A 17,373-nucleotide genomic window follows, 5' to 3' on the forward strand; every position below is an offset into this window, starting at 1 on the left:
ACCTGACACTTTGGGCTGAGCTGTAACTCCCAGTACAGAATGTGCTAGATTTCTCTCGGTGTGGATACATAAGAATGTAGCCACATTCAGCCTGTTACTCTCCAAGTCCTTCTGCTTAGAAGAAAATTAAATAGTTGAAGCAAGTTCTCCAATTGTCCAGGCTCACAGGCATATATTATTGGGAAAAAAATTATATAGAAAGGCAGTATGGCATAGTAATTCATATGGAAGACCACAGACCCTGGAACCACACTTCCTAGGTTTAAAGCTCAGCTCTGCCATTTATTAGCTGGGTGGTTTGGGGCAAGTAACTTAACATCTATTTTGCCTTTCTGCATCTGAAAAAGGGGTGGTAATAAAATCTTCCTCATATATATATTATATATATATCACATAGCAAGTTCTATTTAATTTTTTTGCCATTATAATTACTAGGTCCTTTATCTGTTAAGGAGCTGAAAATTCTTAAAGAATATACCTTCAAAACATTTTCTCCTGTCTCTTCTAATCAATCTGCACTATCAACCTTCTCCAGTCTTTCATTTTTCTCTGTCCTCTCACTCTCCCAAACTGCACTTTTGAAGTCAATAAAGGGGCAGGCTCTGAATACAGTGGTATATCAGGCTCATTAAAACATTAACAGCTATCTTCTCACATCCAGGTCACTTAATTTTGATAAATTAAGAAACTAAGTACAGGAGGTTTTAGAGTGAAAAATTTGAGAATTAGGGAGTAAATCTGTAGTTTCTTTCAGACCAGCAAATTGCATAGACTGGAAAGTTATAAAATTTGGAAATTGAACTTAACGTTGTCCATATATGACATTTTAGAAACTTCTTTGATTAGTCATCAGTTTGTTTAAATTTTCATGCTAGAAAATGCTCATATTTTACAGTTTTCTAAATTTCAATTCCTAGGCTCTTGTACTATTAACATAGTTAATACAGTATAATTTTGTTAGTATAGTATAATTAGTATAGTATAATGCTTGACCAATAGCATTATAATGGTGGAATCTGAAAATTTACACCAAAATCTTTTACATTTCTTGCTTTTTACTTAACAATATAGCCTTGTGTTAATTAACTTGATTTTGGGAATCCTTTCACAATGTATACATTTATCAGATCATTGCATTGTACACTTTAAATATATTATAATTTTGTCAATTATATGTCAATAAAGCTGGAAAAAATATCCAAACTTTTATAAAGAAAATTTACTTCATTTTTGATTCAAATATTTACCATGTATTTCATAAAAATATTATTTACATATGTAAAGCATACTGAAAGAACAATACACAATATCTATTTTTAAAAAATTAAGTTTCAAGTTATTCTATACTATTCTTTACTCACAATAGGTAATTTTTTTCAGATGACCAAGATAACTGTTTCCAACAAAAGTCTATGCTAGAACAAATACTGTCTATATAAAACTCTTTATTAAAACAAATTATTACCAATAATTGTATAATAATTGTATAATAGAGTACAAGCTGCAAGTTACTTTATAATTAACAATGTTATTTTGAATTTAACTTTTCTACTGGAAAGCACCCTACAAATTCAGGATTTCATTTATCTGTTAATATGCCAACTGTTATGAAATTTTCCACAATTCAAAATCCAGTGATTAAATAGCTCTTCGATAACAGTCTTGCAAAACAAGCCAGTGGAATTATGCTTATTATAGAAATACTAGAGTTGTATCTAAAACCTTCCCATACTACTTCAGCTTTTCAACTCTTAAGGGAATTAGAAATGATTAGACTCTATTTCTAGCAAAATTCCAACTGGGAATAAGGGATGACCTAAAAGAAGGGAATAAACCTGGTTATTACAAAAGAGACTCAAATAGATTTTGAATAATAAGCTCTCATGTCCTTTTCCAAGTGTAGGAAAATTTTATCATAAAATGTATGACCCATTAGTCACTTAAAAATCCAGCAAAAATATAAACATAAAATATAAGTGTGCTTCAGGTAAATTCAACATAGCAGAAATCCAGGGAGAATAAAATCAAACTTGAATCAAATCCAGAAGGTATAGTCATTTTTTTTAAAGATCAAGATATAACCATATTCCTATGGCTTGATTTTTTTTTTTTTTTTTTCTTTCAGGTTGTTGGATTACCATCTTTTCTGCATCAGCCTTTGAGTAAAAAAAGAAGTTCAAACTTACCTAAAAATTCCTGAAGATTTGATTTTGGTGTTTTCCCAATTCTTGTTCCACCTGCGGCCAAAAGAACAGACAGCAAATAAGATAATCATTATCTGAAAACCTTGTCTCTGTTGTGCTATTCCAGGCAGGAGACTAAGAAAAGCATCTCCTGGGCACATAGGTATTCAGAGAAGGCAAAATGAATGTATCAATGGGAGTGGGCTCTGATTTTGACCACCCACCAGAAGCCACTACCACAAAGTGGAGCACTGGGCCCACTGTCCCTGGCTAGCCAGCCACTGGTCACCATTTTAGAATCACGTAGGAACCCCAGAGTAAGTCACAAGCAACACAGCAAATCAATGGTTCTCCAAATTACAGAAATTACAGAGTTTTGCCCAGTCCCATGTTCACCCACACCCCCATTTAAAACTCAGTACCTCAGAGTTTGCTCAGATATGCATGAAATACGAGCAGTATTTTTAAGTATGATATAAAAATGAATAGAAACATATTGATATTCTCAAAGTATCAGGTTTCATTTTGATTTTGAGGGTCTATAATAAATTAATTCTACAATCAGTTAAAATTATTTACATAATGAAGTGGAGAAAAAAATGAAAGTGGGACAGAAAGTGAGGGAAGGAAAGACAGAAGGAAGAAAGGAAATTATAAATTAAAATTTAATTTTATTGGATTACTTGTCTCTCTATATTTTGTTTTATCTTTAAAAATGCATCTAAATGGCACCAAGGCAACTAATTAATTCAGCTAATCAATATGTAGAATTCAGAGAACAATTCTATCTATACTAAGAAATAGGATATTGTTGGAATTTTGTATTTTTCAATGTCTATCAGTATCAGGCATACAGGACCAAAATGTCTTTGTATGTCTCTCAAGCTCCTTTAGTTGCAGCTTCTTTAGTCAGACTTTCACACTTGTTTATCTCTATTTAAGGTTTTAAGGCTATATGTTCTTAGTGTAACAACAAACTCTCCAAAAATATAGTATCTCAAATTTAAACAAAAAATGCTAGCCTGTTATCTATTATTTGTATAAATCTACTTTATAATTTAATCCTAATACAAATGTGTGCTAATACTTAGATGCAGCTTGAATCCATTAATTTGTATTTTATGGATGTTGATGGAATCTTAGCAATATTATTATACCTCTTAGTATAAACATTGCAGTCAAGGAAATACATCTTCCAATTATCTTATTAGCTGGCATATACTTAATTATTGTTGTTGTTACTATGAAGACTTTGCTAAGGTAAGGCTCATAAAATTACATTTCAATTTTCAATTATTCCTAAAAAAATGTTCGTGGCAAAATATTGCCATCTCTACTGCAGATGAAGAAAATGATCAGCAAATTGTTTTTGTGTGATTTAATCATTTATTTCACAACAAACCTCATCCACTATTGTAACAGCCAATTTCTAATTGATAACTGTTTGCAGGTGACCACATGTCATTTTTGTTTATGACAATTTTCAGATGGTCATCTCAATGCTTTTCCTAGCAGATATGTATTCAGCAGCCAGTGCAACATCACAGGTGATCTTAATTGATACCCAAGTGAATTGCCTCAACAAAGAGGTCTATAATTAAAAAGCCACATGACTGAAAATGATGAATTCCCTCCTTACCATCCATGCTGCTTCTTCTCGATCAAGGTTGAAATACATATTGTGGCAGCAAGCCTGAAACCCTGTGACAGCGGCACATAAGCCATCTATCTCTGTTCCAGCCAACCAAGACTTTTAACCAATATTACATCCACTTACAGTGACAAATTAATAATTACCGAAAACGTTTTAAAGTGCAAAGAGAACACAGTAGGTACTTAATGTGTGGATGAGACATTCCATTTAATATCACATGTTGACTCTCTTATATATCAACTCAGTTTCCAGCAGTAAGTCTGTATTGTAAAATGTGATAATCTGATGTAAAAAGAACTGTAAAACTAAAATGTTTACAAATAAAAAATTCTCTGAATAACATTATATAAATATCATAAGATGAGAACTGGTCAGAAGTTCCCACAAATAACTGAATCATTGATGCCTTTAAAATTTTCAAAGAGAAAAATTAAAATTTCCTAAATGGGATGATAAAGGCAGCAAGGTAAGTACCACTGTTGAGCATGATTCCTCCAGGGTGCACATGTGGTCCAGAAGTCTCCTCAATGGAGAAATATTTGTTATTTTTTATAGAGTCACTGTCATCCAGAACCAGGCTGTATAAAAACTCAACAGTGTGGGTTATTTTTTTTTTCAAATTCCAAATTAGATAAATGTGTTATTCTCTGCCCCCCTCATAGACTCCTTGGGAAGGAATGTATGGTCAAAGTTACAGAATTTACAGAAAATGAAGACAAAGTGTTTGAAATAAACATCTACAATGATAGGCACAGCTCATAAAAAGGAAGAGTGAGAGATAAAACTCAGTCTTTCTGGATTGAGTTGTCAGGCTGAAGTCCCTGAAAGGTACAGAATGCTAACTAAAAAAGGTATCCGGGTGGTAGTTCTTTTCAAACGCATATATTTCTCAGTCTATGTAGTAATTAGAACACTTGAAAATTCACTATAACAATATCTCATATGGCCTGGTCATGGTTTTTCTCTCCAAGATGGTTCATTATCTTTCTTCATATTTTACTTTTCATTTTTCTGACCTGCTGCTCTTCAAGGACATTTTTCCCCTAAATGATGTTAACGTGAGGGACTTACTAAGTACAAAATGGAGTGATATGTTCTGGTCATCATCTTATCCAAGGGGACTGACCATAAATTATAAATTGTGTGGTCTTACGAATGTTATTTCTATCCATACAATTCTTACCATCATCCTAAAAAATAACATTCCTCAAAAAACATTTTATCAAATGAATAATGGGGCCATATGGACACATATAGGAAAACATAAGCAGTTTTCATAATAGATGTCTGAAAACATGATATGTTCACTGATGTTTGGCATTGTTTTAGAAAAATGCTTTGCATCTTTCTGCTAATGCTTTTTGTCTTAAAGCATCTTGTAGTATCCCCATTAATCTGAACAAACTCAACAAACACAGAGCAAGGCTGCTTTGGCAGAAGGACAAAGGACACTTTCCCCTCAGCTCATAATAAATTGCTTTCATTAAGAACAAATGGTCTTGGAGCATTATTCTACTTGAATCGCTGCCTGGTGACAAGCCCTAAGGGTAGACCCAATGTTCACTGTAAACAATAAGAATGGGTCTCAGCTAGTGGAATGTCCTTCTGTAGTTTAAAAACTCCATATTCTGGGAGCATGAGGCGGGCCACTTCCAATAATAAAACACCGATTTGTGATGACTTTCAACAGTTGTTATAGCTTCAGACTTTGCCTGTGATTAAGACAATTCCAAATAAAATGGAAATCACGAAGTGGCAGAAAGTTTTCGGATAGTTTTATGTTTATTATTGGAGATAATACTTTTCTGAAGTTGCATTAAGAAATGAATAGTTTATAGATATCTTAAAAGAAACACCTCTTTCAAGGTTTTTCTACACTATCAGGAACTTGATCTTTAGAGAAATATTCATTGCAAATGTCTTTTAAAAACTTCTTGCAAAACTTAAAATATATGACACTAAAAATAAAACAAATTTCAGCTTAAGTGCAAAATAATAGAAAAGGGAATTGTAAGATAATATAAAAATAATATTCTGTGTTCATAGTTTTAGCTGATTTTTTTTGAATCACTGGGTATTTTTCTTATAAACTTCCAATCAGGGCTTCCCTGGTGGCGCAGTGGTTGAGAGTCTGCCTGCCAATGCAGGGGACACGGGTTCGAGCCCTGGTCTGGGAAGATCCCACATGCCGCGGAGCAACTAGGCCCATTAGCCACAACTACTGAGCCTGCGCGTCTGGAGCTTGTGCTCCGCAACAAGAGAGGCCGCGACAGTGAGAGGCCCGCGCACGCGATGAAGAGTGGCCCCCGCTTGCCGCAACTAGAGAAAGCCCGCGCACAGAAACGAAGACCCAACACAGCCAAAAATAAATAAATAAATAAATTTTTTAAAAAAACAAAAAACTTCCAATCAGTGAAGCTTACAAAAAGACAACAATTTATAGATATTTCATAATGCGACCTTTAACTCTTGTCTATTTTTAAGCATGTTTGATTTTGAAATAACTTAAAGTCAGTATTTAATACATGAAAAATAGGTTTCAAGTATGCACATCAACTAACTCTCTTCATAATGCTATTTTATTATTTCAATTATCACACTACACCTTTACTATGCATTTATAACTTTTAGGTTGCAGCATACTGTAACTCAGCTGTTTAAACTGAATCAGATTTCCAGACGCAGAAGATGTTTTTAAAAGGAAGATTAAAAGCCAGCTAAGCCAGAGCACTTCAAAAGCTCCTTGGCCTTGCCCTGAGCAAGAAGTTGAGGAGAGAGGAGGGGTCATAAGAAGTACATTTTGTGTTTGAATAAGGAATTGATTTGCGGTAGAACTCCAGGTTAGCTGAGACAGAAGATTATAATTTTCTACTCCTCCAACACTATGTCAATAAAAGAACATTAGAGAATCTATCTTCTAAAGAAGCAGTCTGTCTTTTGGTTTCATCATCACCATCAAAAAGCATTTTTGTTATTCACCCAGTGGCTTCTCCACAGGAAGCAGTATGGATTGGTTTGAGTATGGGAAGGAACCACAGAAGAGTCACCATTATTTAATAAATCCTTACATCATATACGAGGTAGGTTGTAAAGAGTATCTTTACTGTGGCTCTCTTTGCAGCCTCATACATACGTGCCAATAGGAAACAAACAGATACATAAATAAACCCATTTTAGAATCAAAAAAAATCAAAGCAAAGCAAACATAAGTGACTCTATCAAAACACTATAGATAAACTAATATTCTTCATTTATATTGTAGGTGTATGATCACTTTTTTCATTCCATAATTTACTGACTTCAATCCTATAACTATTTTAGGAGTGCCTAGTATGTGCAATCACAGAGATACAAAAGACAAAGTCCCAATTGAAAAAAGAGGCACGATTTCTATTTAATGGCCAATACTTTACAACTTTATACAGTTGAAAGAAAAAAAACATTTTATAGAATATTGACTCTATTAATTAATAATATGTTAATAATTTTTTATAAAAGCCCAAAGCCTTGAACTTGAGAAACTTTCAGCTGGAGTACATCATAAATTAAATGATGGCAATACTGTTGAAACATTATCTGTAGCCTAATTCTCTGTGACATTTTAAATAACTAGGTGGGGGGAAAAGAGAAGCCTAAATTATCAGTAGGAAAGACAGAAAGATCTTTGTTATTTGACAGGATGGAAGAGTGGTTTCGATTTGAGAAACTATGGACTTCATTGTCCAGAAAGTAATGTATATATCCCTCCTGGAGCTCTAATTCCTGCTGTACACTTTGATAGCCCAACCTCCAAGGTGGCTTTGTCCTTGGAAACAGGGACCATAATCTGGAAAAGAAGGCTTTTCCTCTGAAGCATGTTTAAATGACGTCTTCCAGTTCCTCTCAGCTCTGATTCATGATCACTGATTCTGAGCTCTGCCCTACATCTTTTCTGATTCCAGCTGATCCTTTATTAAACCTTGAAAGTACTCCATTCTCACTCTCTCCCTTGGTTTTTCTTACTGGGTCAAAAGGTGTTCAGCCTAAAGCAGATATTTTCTCTTGCTTCTTTCTCCATCTGTCGGAATATTTATAATGGTTAATGGAATGAACCATTACATCACATTTTATCAGAAGGTACTGACCAGGGACTTCCCTGGTGGTCCAGTAGTTAAGACTTTGCCTTCCAGTACAGGGGGTGCGGGTTCAATCCCTGCTCGGGGAGCTAAGATCCCACGTGCCTCAAGGCCGAAAAAATGAAAAAACATTAAAAAAAGAAGCAATATTGTAACAAATTCAATAAAGACTTTAAAAAAAAAAAAAAGAAGGTACCGACCAATTGTAACCAGTTCACTAACCAATGTCATCATGGACTTCAAAATATTAATTACAAGCAATGTTTCTAGATGTTACATAGAAAAAGTTTCTGAAGTCAAAGGAATTTGTGAAAAAAAAAATAGGTGAAATAAACTTAAGTTTCTTCATTTACTCATAGCTCAGGGCTCTTTACTATGCTAATAAGCACATGAATTTCCAAGGGGAGGTGTGTTGAAGCTTATCCACCATGTGTAAACCTGTTTGATCAAGGCACTCCCCACATTTTATTTGCAGAACCCTTTCAAGGCCTTATACAGAACCCATTTTGGAGACATTCTTTTGCTGAGATAAATTAAATAAGCCAGGCTGAAGAGCCCTCAAGTCTAAATTTTCAAGATATTTGGATAAATAAGTTATCAAGATTTAATTTTTATATGAATAGTTTTTAAAAAATAAAACTCTTGGAATGTCTAAGATTGATAAATACAACTATTCTCTATTCTCATTTAAAGTTTTTCATAATAAAAAAACCATGTCTCCATGCTCTTGGTTAAATAAGAAATAATCACAACACCATCATATCTAATTACTATCAGATCCAGAATGACAAGAACCTAAAGTAATTATGTGACACAACCTCTTATAAGTCAGTGTAACTAGGCCATAACAAAGTAAAACAACTAAATCTTTTGAAATATATATATATATATATATATATATATATATATCTCCCAAAATACAGAGATATACATTGTATATGTCTGTATGTATAGATAATATAATATTTTATATAATACATATTCCTTCCAGGGCCCAAGTTACAATGTCCAATAATAGTTAATACTAGGATGTAAATTCACTAAACTCAAAAACGATGTCTTTCTTTTTCACTTTTGTTTCCTCTGTAGCATTTACACAGTGGCTTTTACAGAGTAGGTAATCAGTGAATATATGACATATAAAAATACATGGATGAGTGTCATGGTGATAGAAGAAAACAAGGGAAGGAGGAGGGAGGAAAAATAAAGGTCATACAATGTGTGCAGTTAGTCATTTCCTAAGTATTTATTGGCTATCTTGAGCTTCCATTTTCTATGCTAAACACTAGCACAAATATAAAAATGGCCTGAACTTAGGAAGAGCTAGCTTAGTAAAAGAGACAGGTGTTTTAATAAATAATACATTAACAATGTATAGGACTGTAATAGAGAAGTGTACAAATATAATGAGAGTAAGGAGAGAACAATAACTCCTGGGCAGGGAAAGGAGGGTTTCAGAAGCAATTAATATCTGGATTGGGTTGTGAAGGATTTTATTAAGTGGAGAAGAGAAGGAGAGCATTCCAGAGGAGAGGAAGAATCATCAGCAAGTGCACAGAAAACTGAAAAGGTATACTGTATTCAGAAAATAGCATATTCAAGAAAGTACTATCAGGGAGGTGATGGGGCTGAGAGGTAGGTGGGGAATGAGAAACAGCTAGATGCTACTGCTGAGAACTTGGATTCATATTACCCATGTTTATTTAAACAAGAGATTTTTTGAAGTAATGATGAAACTTCAATATGATTCATGACATGGATAAAGAAAAAAAGCCCTCATCAGAGACTAATTAATTGCAGCAGTAAATTATCAATAAAGGAAAAAATAATATCATAATTATGTTTGAATTTGTGGGATAATACATAATACATAAATAATTTATTCCAGTTTAATCCAACAGACATTGTATAACTTACAGGAAAGTTGATAAATGATGCCTATTTGTTAAGGGCAATGCATAATGTGATCACATTTGTGACTTCCTGGAATTCTTAGCTGTGGCACAAAATTTAAAAACAACTATAAAACCTCTTTACATATGTAATTGAAAATACATACTGAAGGAAAACTCTTGCCATCATGAATTTTCTTTTCTCTCCATGGAACAGAGTTTGGGAATCACCACAGTAGACACTGGGGAAAGAAATGAAAGAAGACGTTCCCCTTGGCAAAGAGATACACTCCATATGCTCTGTGTAACTCAGTTAAAAAGGAGCAATGTCCAGAGAAATCCTTAAAAAGTGAAGTTACTAATAAAAATTTCAAGTACCATGGGAGGACAAAAAGGGGTCATTTTTATTAGAAAAGTCCTATGATGCCAAGAATGTGACTACCTACCTGTTCATGGGAGGGTAGATCCTTACAAACAAGTGATTTGGGAAGGAAACCCAATTAAACTTTGAATTATTGTCAATTAAGAAGAAAAAATTTTAAAGATAAAACATAGACTAGACTAAACTATCTTTGAAAGCAGATGGAAAATGGCCAATTTAAATTAATGGCTATGTTTTTAACTTAGAGTTATTATTCTCTAGATAGTCTACTGTTATCACTGCAACTTGTCATGTTGATAATGATACCAAGAAGATAGTAACCTTTAGAGCAAGATACACCTAGAATAAAATCTCAGATATGTCACAATCAATTGGATTGCCCTTGAGTTATTTTCTTGATCACTCTGAGACTTAGTTTTTTGCTTTTTTTTTTTAATTTTCAAAATGAAGAAATAGTCGTTTCATTGTGTTGTTACAAAGATTAAATAAAATACAATCGTTATTAGCGTTATGTTACATACTAGCATGGTTTGAGTTCCCACAGAAACAGACCCTTAGACAAGGATTAGAATTTAAGCACTTTGGGAAGTGATCCCAGGAAACACTTTTAGATACATGCAGGAGTGGGAAAATTATGGGAATAGTCAATAAAGTGCACTATCTAGTCTGCTACCCCTGGGGATACTACTGCTCAAACCTGTTGGGTACTCTGTGAGATAGTGTAAAAAGCTCCTCGAAGTCATACAGAGTAAGTCAGAAAGAGAAAAACAAATACCGTATGCTAACACATATATATGGAATCTAAAAAAAAAATGGTTCTGATGAACCTAGGGGCAGGACAGGAATAAAGATGCAGAGGTAGAGAATAGTCTTGAGGACACGGGGAGGGGGAAGGGTAAGCTGGGACGAAGTGTCTATTTTAAATGCTGATACCATTGGGAGGAGTAAAGAGCTTATAAGTCACTCATAAGTCAGCAGGAATTCATTCAAATAATAATAATAAATATCATTATTGGGCTCTTTATATTTTTCATCACTGGCTAAGCTCATTCACATGTATTTAGTGTTTTATTTACTCTTCACAAGAACTGAGGTAGTACTATTATTAGTCTTTATTTTGCCTGGGGGAAAACTAAACCTTAGAGATTTAAGTTACTTCTCAGGCTCACACAGCCAAGAAGTGGCAGAGCTATATTTCAAAGCATGCCACCTCTTTCCGCAGGATTTCTGTCTCCCCCAAATGTAAAGAAGCTGGCCATTTTCAACATTGGTCTTGTTTGGTCACACATTGGTTAAATAGTTCATGTGGTTTGACCAAGACACTACCTAATTTTTACAGCACTCTTTCTAAAAGAAAATGTGTTCAGTCAGGCAACTGACTTCTCCCCCAAAAAATGGGTGGAACACATCCCATTTGTAAGCCAGAGATTGTCACTCTGCCAGGGCTACCACTTCAATGGAAACAGACTATAAGGATTTCACACCAATCTTACTCTCCCCACCCCTGCACTCCATGTTCTGCCTCTGATATCTAGTCTCAAGGGACTCAGCTCCCATATTCACCATCCTAGAATATGGGATTCTCAAAAACAAGCAATATAACTTGTTTCAAAGGAAAATTATTCTCATAAATTTCCAAGAGTAGGCTTTCAGCTTTATCCAAAAATGCTCATCCATTGTGACTTACCATAACAAAGGAGGAGTTTTGCTTCCAAAACTAGTAAAAAAAAAAAAAAAAAGCCCAGTTTATTAGATTACAGTGGAACTTTAGTGCTAACTAATTTTGAATTGCTATTACATGTTACTTGATGCATATGGAAGAATATCTATAAAATATGTAACTTATAAGGCCTTATGATAAAATGAGTTTATTTTTAAGAGAAAACATTCTAATTCCCTTTCTCTTACAGTTACCCACTCAGTGCATAGGGCAGAAATGCATAATCTTACATTGATGCTTTCCAAAGATCATCCCCAAAATGACTACTCAAGGAACATTGTAAATTTTTAAACTTTATGTATACATTTTCTCATCAGGCATCCAAACTAAATGGGGTTGTCTTTTCCTCAAACGGGGCCTCTGTACACTCCAGTAGGATCCACCTGCTACACACACTTACTGAGAGGTTGCAGCATCCTTTCCATCATCCCTGACTGGGGTCTCCATTCTCCGCCAGTTACCACTTTATTTTATCTACTTGTTGCAAACTCCATGTAAGCATCTCTGATCACCATGCCTGATACCAAAATACTCGCTTCTACCCCAAACAGGAATGCATGCCTGGAAACAAAGAAATATCTAAATGGAGTAAAAACCTAAATGTAAGGCCAGACACTATCTAACTCTTAGAGGAAAACATAGGCAGAACACTCTATGACATAAATCACAGCAAGATCCTTTTTGACCCACCTCCTAGAAAAATGGAAATAAAAACAAAAATAAACAAATGGGACCTAATGAAACTTAAAAGCTTTTGCACAGCAAAGGAAACCATAAACAAGACCAAAAGACAACCATCAGAATGGGAGAAAATATTTGCAAATGAAGCAACTGACAAAGGATTAATCTCCAAAATTTACAAGCAGCTCATGCAGCTGAATAAAAAAAAAACAAACAAGCCAATCCAAAAATGGGCAGAAGACCTAAACAGACATTTCTCCAAAGAAGATATACAGATTGCCAACAAACACATGAAAGAATGCTCAACATCATTAATCATTAGAGAAATGCAAATCAAAACTACAATGAGATATCATCTCACACCGGTCAGAATGGCCATCATCAAAAAATCTACAAACAATAAATGCTGGAGAGGGTGTGGAGAAAAGGGAACCCTCTTGCACTATTGGTGGGAATGTAAATTGATACAGTCACTATGGAGAACAGTATGCAGGTTCCTTAAAAAACTAAAAATAGAACTACCATATGACCCAGGAATCCCACTATTGGGCACATACCCTGAGAAAACCATAATTCAAAAAGACACATGTACCAAAATGTTCATTGCAGCTCTATTTACAATAGCCAGGACATGGAAGCAACCTAAGTGTCCATGATTGGATGAATGGATAAAGAAGGTGTGGCACATATATACAATGGAATATTACTCAGCCATAAAAAGAAACGAAATTGAGTTATTTGTAGTGAGGTGGATGGAGTTAGAGTCTGTCATACAGAGTGAAGTAAGTCAGAAAGAGAAAAACAAATACAGTATGCTAACACATATATATGGAATCTAAGGGAAAAAAAAAAAAAGGTCATGAAGAACCTAGTGACAAGACGGGAATAAAGACACAGACCTACTAGAGAATGGACTTGAGGATATGGGGAGGGGGAAGTGTAAGCTGTGACAAAGTGAGAGAGTGACATGGACATATATACACTACCAAACGTAAAATAGATAGCTAGTGGGAAGCAGCCGCATAGCACAGGGAGATCAGCTTGGTGCTTTGTGACCACCTAGAGGGGTGGGATAGGGAGGGTGGGAGGGAGGGAGATGCAAGAGGGAAGAGATATGGGAACATATGTATATGTATAACTGATTCACTCTGTTATAAAGCAGAAACTAACACACCATTGTAAAGCAATTATACTCCGATAAAGATGTTTAAAAAAAAAAAAAAAAGAAAGAAATATCTTATTTTCTCTTCATCTCTAGACCTCCTAGATTCACAACCCTGAGTGTCTGCCTATGAGCATTATATAGAGTAAGCCTAAGAGGGCCTCAGAAAGGCCTGATTCTTTTCTCTTAAACATTATATACATATAACACTATATACATATATATATAATTTTTTAAGAAAAGAGCTCTTCTAAACGTGTATATTAATTTTGAAACATTAGTATAAAAGTCATGTTACTTTTGTTGTGTTGAATTGTACTGAAATAAATATGCAGAAAAAAATATTTGGGATATTGTGTTTGATTAGGCTGGGAAAGGTTTTTTTTTTTTTTTTACTGTATTTTAAAGAATAGGCTTTAGAATGCATGTAACTAAGGCAGAAAGACTGATTACTTATGAAAAAGTAGATACAAATTTTTACCACTCTGGTAGACTTTCTATTTAACCATTTAAATATGTGTAACAGGTTAACGTTGTGAAAACTTTGAAAATATAAAAATGCATGATTATCTTATACTAATACAACATTCTCCTGAAGTGTGGCCAGAAAGCTATCCCCATCCTCTGCTGCACTTGTCAAAAATGGAAAGTGCTAGACCTCCTCCAGACAGTGAGGTGAGTCAGAACCTCTGGGAGTACTGCTCAGGAATCTGCATTTTACAAGCACAGCAGGTGATTATTATGCACAGTAAATTTAACTACCACTTCTTCCAGCCTGATGCTCAGATTACATTCTCTTTTTCACAGCTACCAGGGAATAGCTTGCAAGACTGATTTGTTTCTACCTTCTGTTGATCCCCAGACTCACCTTAAGGTGTTTGTCAACGCTTGGGTCTTTCTGAACAGAACACCTCCACTACTCCCTGTGTCTTACCATTGACTTGCCTCCTACATGAGGCCACTCTTAAAGGGTAAGCACTGACTGGCTTAGCTCCCTCTTCCTATGCCACGTGACCTCAATTCACTCAAAAGCTGGCATGAAGCAATGGATAAGACGTAAGCCCATAGCAGCAGACTTCCTGGCTTCAAAATCCTGCCTCACTGACCAACTGTGTGGCTTTGGACAAGTTTTACTACCTCTTTGTTTCTTTTCTGCAAAATATAAGTAGAATCTACCTCGCAGCATTGTGTTAAGGGTTTAACCAGTTAACATATGCAAAGCACTTAGTAACAGCGTCTGACACACAGGAAACCCTGGGAAAATATGAGCTAACATCATGATCTTACCCCAGTCCTCCTAAAGACCATCACTTAACCGAAAGGAACCAGTCTTTCTAGAGACGAATTAGAGGGAACTATGACCCAAGCTATAGGACTCTGAGGTGCTTCTCAAATTATGCCCCATAGGTAAAGACTCTTATGCTTATAAAGAGGGTAACTGTGCTAGAGTGTCTACCTTTTAGCAAGGAATTTGCAGTGGCGTGACAAAGTAAGCTGGCACTGAACCAGAATTTTAGTATCTGGAAAGCAATGTAATTGTGTAAATGAAACAAGATGTCTCAATGTAGTGGACTACATTCTAGGAGTGTTAAGGGAAGGAGGGAGGGGTAATAAGGCAGAATAATAAGATGAAAGTGTCATCCCCCCAGGAAGAGCTAGGTGTGTGTCCGTGCCCATGTGTGTTTATTTAACCTTTTCTTTTTTTCTATCTGGCCTCCCTGAGGCCACAGTCATCCAGGACGTGGAATTCCTGCCCCCCTCAAACAATCTTGCTCTTGGTAGTCACATCTGTATTCCCTAACTTACAGCTAATTAAGTGAATTTATAAACCTTTTGTCAGAGTTCAGAAGACTTTCCAGCTAACCATATCAAATTTTAGCTCTGCATCGTAGGTGCGATTTGAATTCACGGAATCACTGGTTCTGCAATTAATTCTTGCATTTGATTGGATACTTGCACCTCCAAAGCCATAGTCTCTGCTATTCACAATGCTATGAATGCAGTACAACTTTACTTGAGATTCAGTATGTCTGGTACTCAAATTAAAACACTACAGGAACCTGATCATTTAATTTGCCTGCTCTTAATCCTGTTTCTGCCCCATAGAAGATCCTCAATGTTATTGGTGCAATGGTTGAATGAATGAGTACAATGGATGACAAATCTCTCAAACAGGAAAAACATTTTTTAAAAATAAAAAGAGAGATGACCAAAGTTACACACAAAAGTGATGAGCACATTATTTTCATATTGGATATATTGAGGATGCTAAGCCACTTAAGAATGCATATTCCACAAGAAGGTCTTGAACCTTGAGAATGTTTCTGGGAAACAGAAACATATATAATGAAAATTATAATTCACGATGATGAGTGTGAAAACTTCAAATGCACGGTAAAAAAAAAAAAAAAAAAAAAGATGACTAACCTCATTCAATATAAAAAATCAGAGCAGCCCTAGTGGATGATTTGCTGCTAAAGTGAAATTTTAAGGGAGGAGGAGAGTACTTCTACTTTTGGATAGGATTATTAGGTCATGGAAGCCCGATGCTCTTGCTGTAACAATTACGTAAAATCTGGAAAATTATAAAATCATAGTTTTAAACATATTGGAGAGTGGTAGAAAAAAAAGAGGATTACATGAATTAGGGTTCTGCCTTTAAAGTGCAGAATGAAATTTTCCATAGACTTTCAGAGCAGAGGAGACAGAGATTTGACATGTTCTTAAAGGCCCTAGGAGAATCATGCACAATGAATAGGGTCAAACCAGCGATGGACTGAGTCTTTCTGCAACCTAGCTCTGACTGAACTCTGATTTGATTGGAGTTATCACCCCCTCTCTCTTTATGCCTGACTAAAATAAAGGGGGAAACAACTTTACTGCTTTTACTTATAAAATATACCATCTTTTAAACTATGATTAGAACTTAATAGAAAAACTAATAGAAGCATGAAGCAGTGAGAAAATGTGACTAAAAAAGTAAAAAATTATCCAGTGGAAGCATATGTGCAAATAATCAAAATATTGGACTCAATACATAGGTATTTTTAAATACTTCATATGTTAAAGAAAACAGAGTAAGAGCTGAACAAAATGAGTAAAAATATGAATTTCAATAAAGAATTGGAAACTATAATGAATCAAATGTATATTCTAGAACAAAAAATAAAATATCTTAAGTTAGAATTCATTATTGGGAACTAAGAACATAAGAGAAGATAGGATTAATGAATTCAGAGATCAATAGAAAAAATACAAATTGAAGCAACAAGAAAAATAAAATAGAACAGAATAAAAGGTACAAGTGGGACACAGTCAAAAGGCAAGTATACATATAAATGGAGTCTCAAAAGTAGAGGAAAGACAGGAGGCAGAGTCAAGATGGCGGTGGGGGAAGACACGCAGTTAGCGTCTCCCCACAACTAGGGTGCCTGCCGGCCGCTGGTGGGGAACTCTGACACCCAAGAAGATGGGAGGAACCCCAGAGTGAACCAGTAGGACGTAGGGGGACTGAGGGGGGAGAAGTAGAGGCCAGACAGGATCAATGCCCCGGAGGACAGGGAGATCAGGAGAGGAAGGCGGGT

The 17,373-nt window shown here is 35.2% G+C and overlaps 1 long non-coding RNA gene across 1 annotated transcript in view; it reads right to left on the bottom strand.

Moving 5' to 3' along the window:
* LOC309634622 overlaps window positions 1-17,373 on the bottom strand; it is a 333,842-nt gene that overhangs the window by 148,780 nt on the left and 167,689 nt on the right. Inside the window, exon 3 of the long non-coding RNA XR_014248253.1 lies at window positions 2,187-2,237. This is a non-coding gene — a long non-coding RNA (uncharacterized lncRNA). The remainder of the gene's footprint in view (window positions 1-2,186; window positions 2,238-17,373) is intronic.

Source organism: Balaenoptera borealis (assembly GCF_965194805.1).
Source record: "Balaenoptera borealis genome assembly, chromosome: 9".
Lineage (NCBI taxonomy): Eukaryota > Metazoa > Chordata > Mammalia > Artiodactyla > Balaenopteridae > Balaenoptera > Balaenoptera borealis.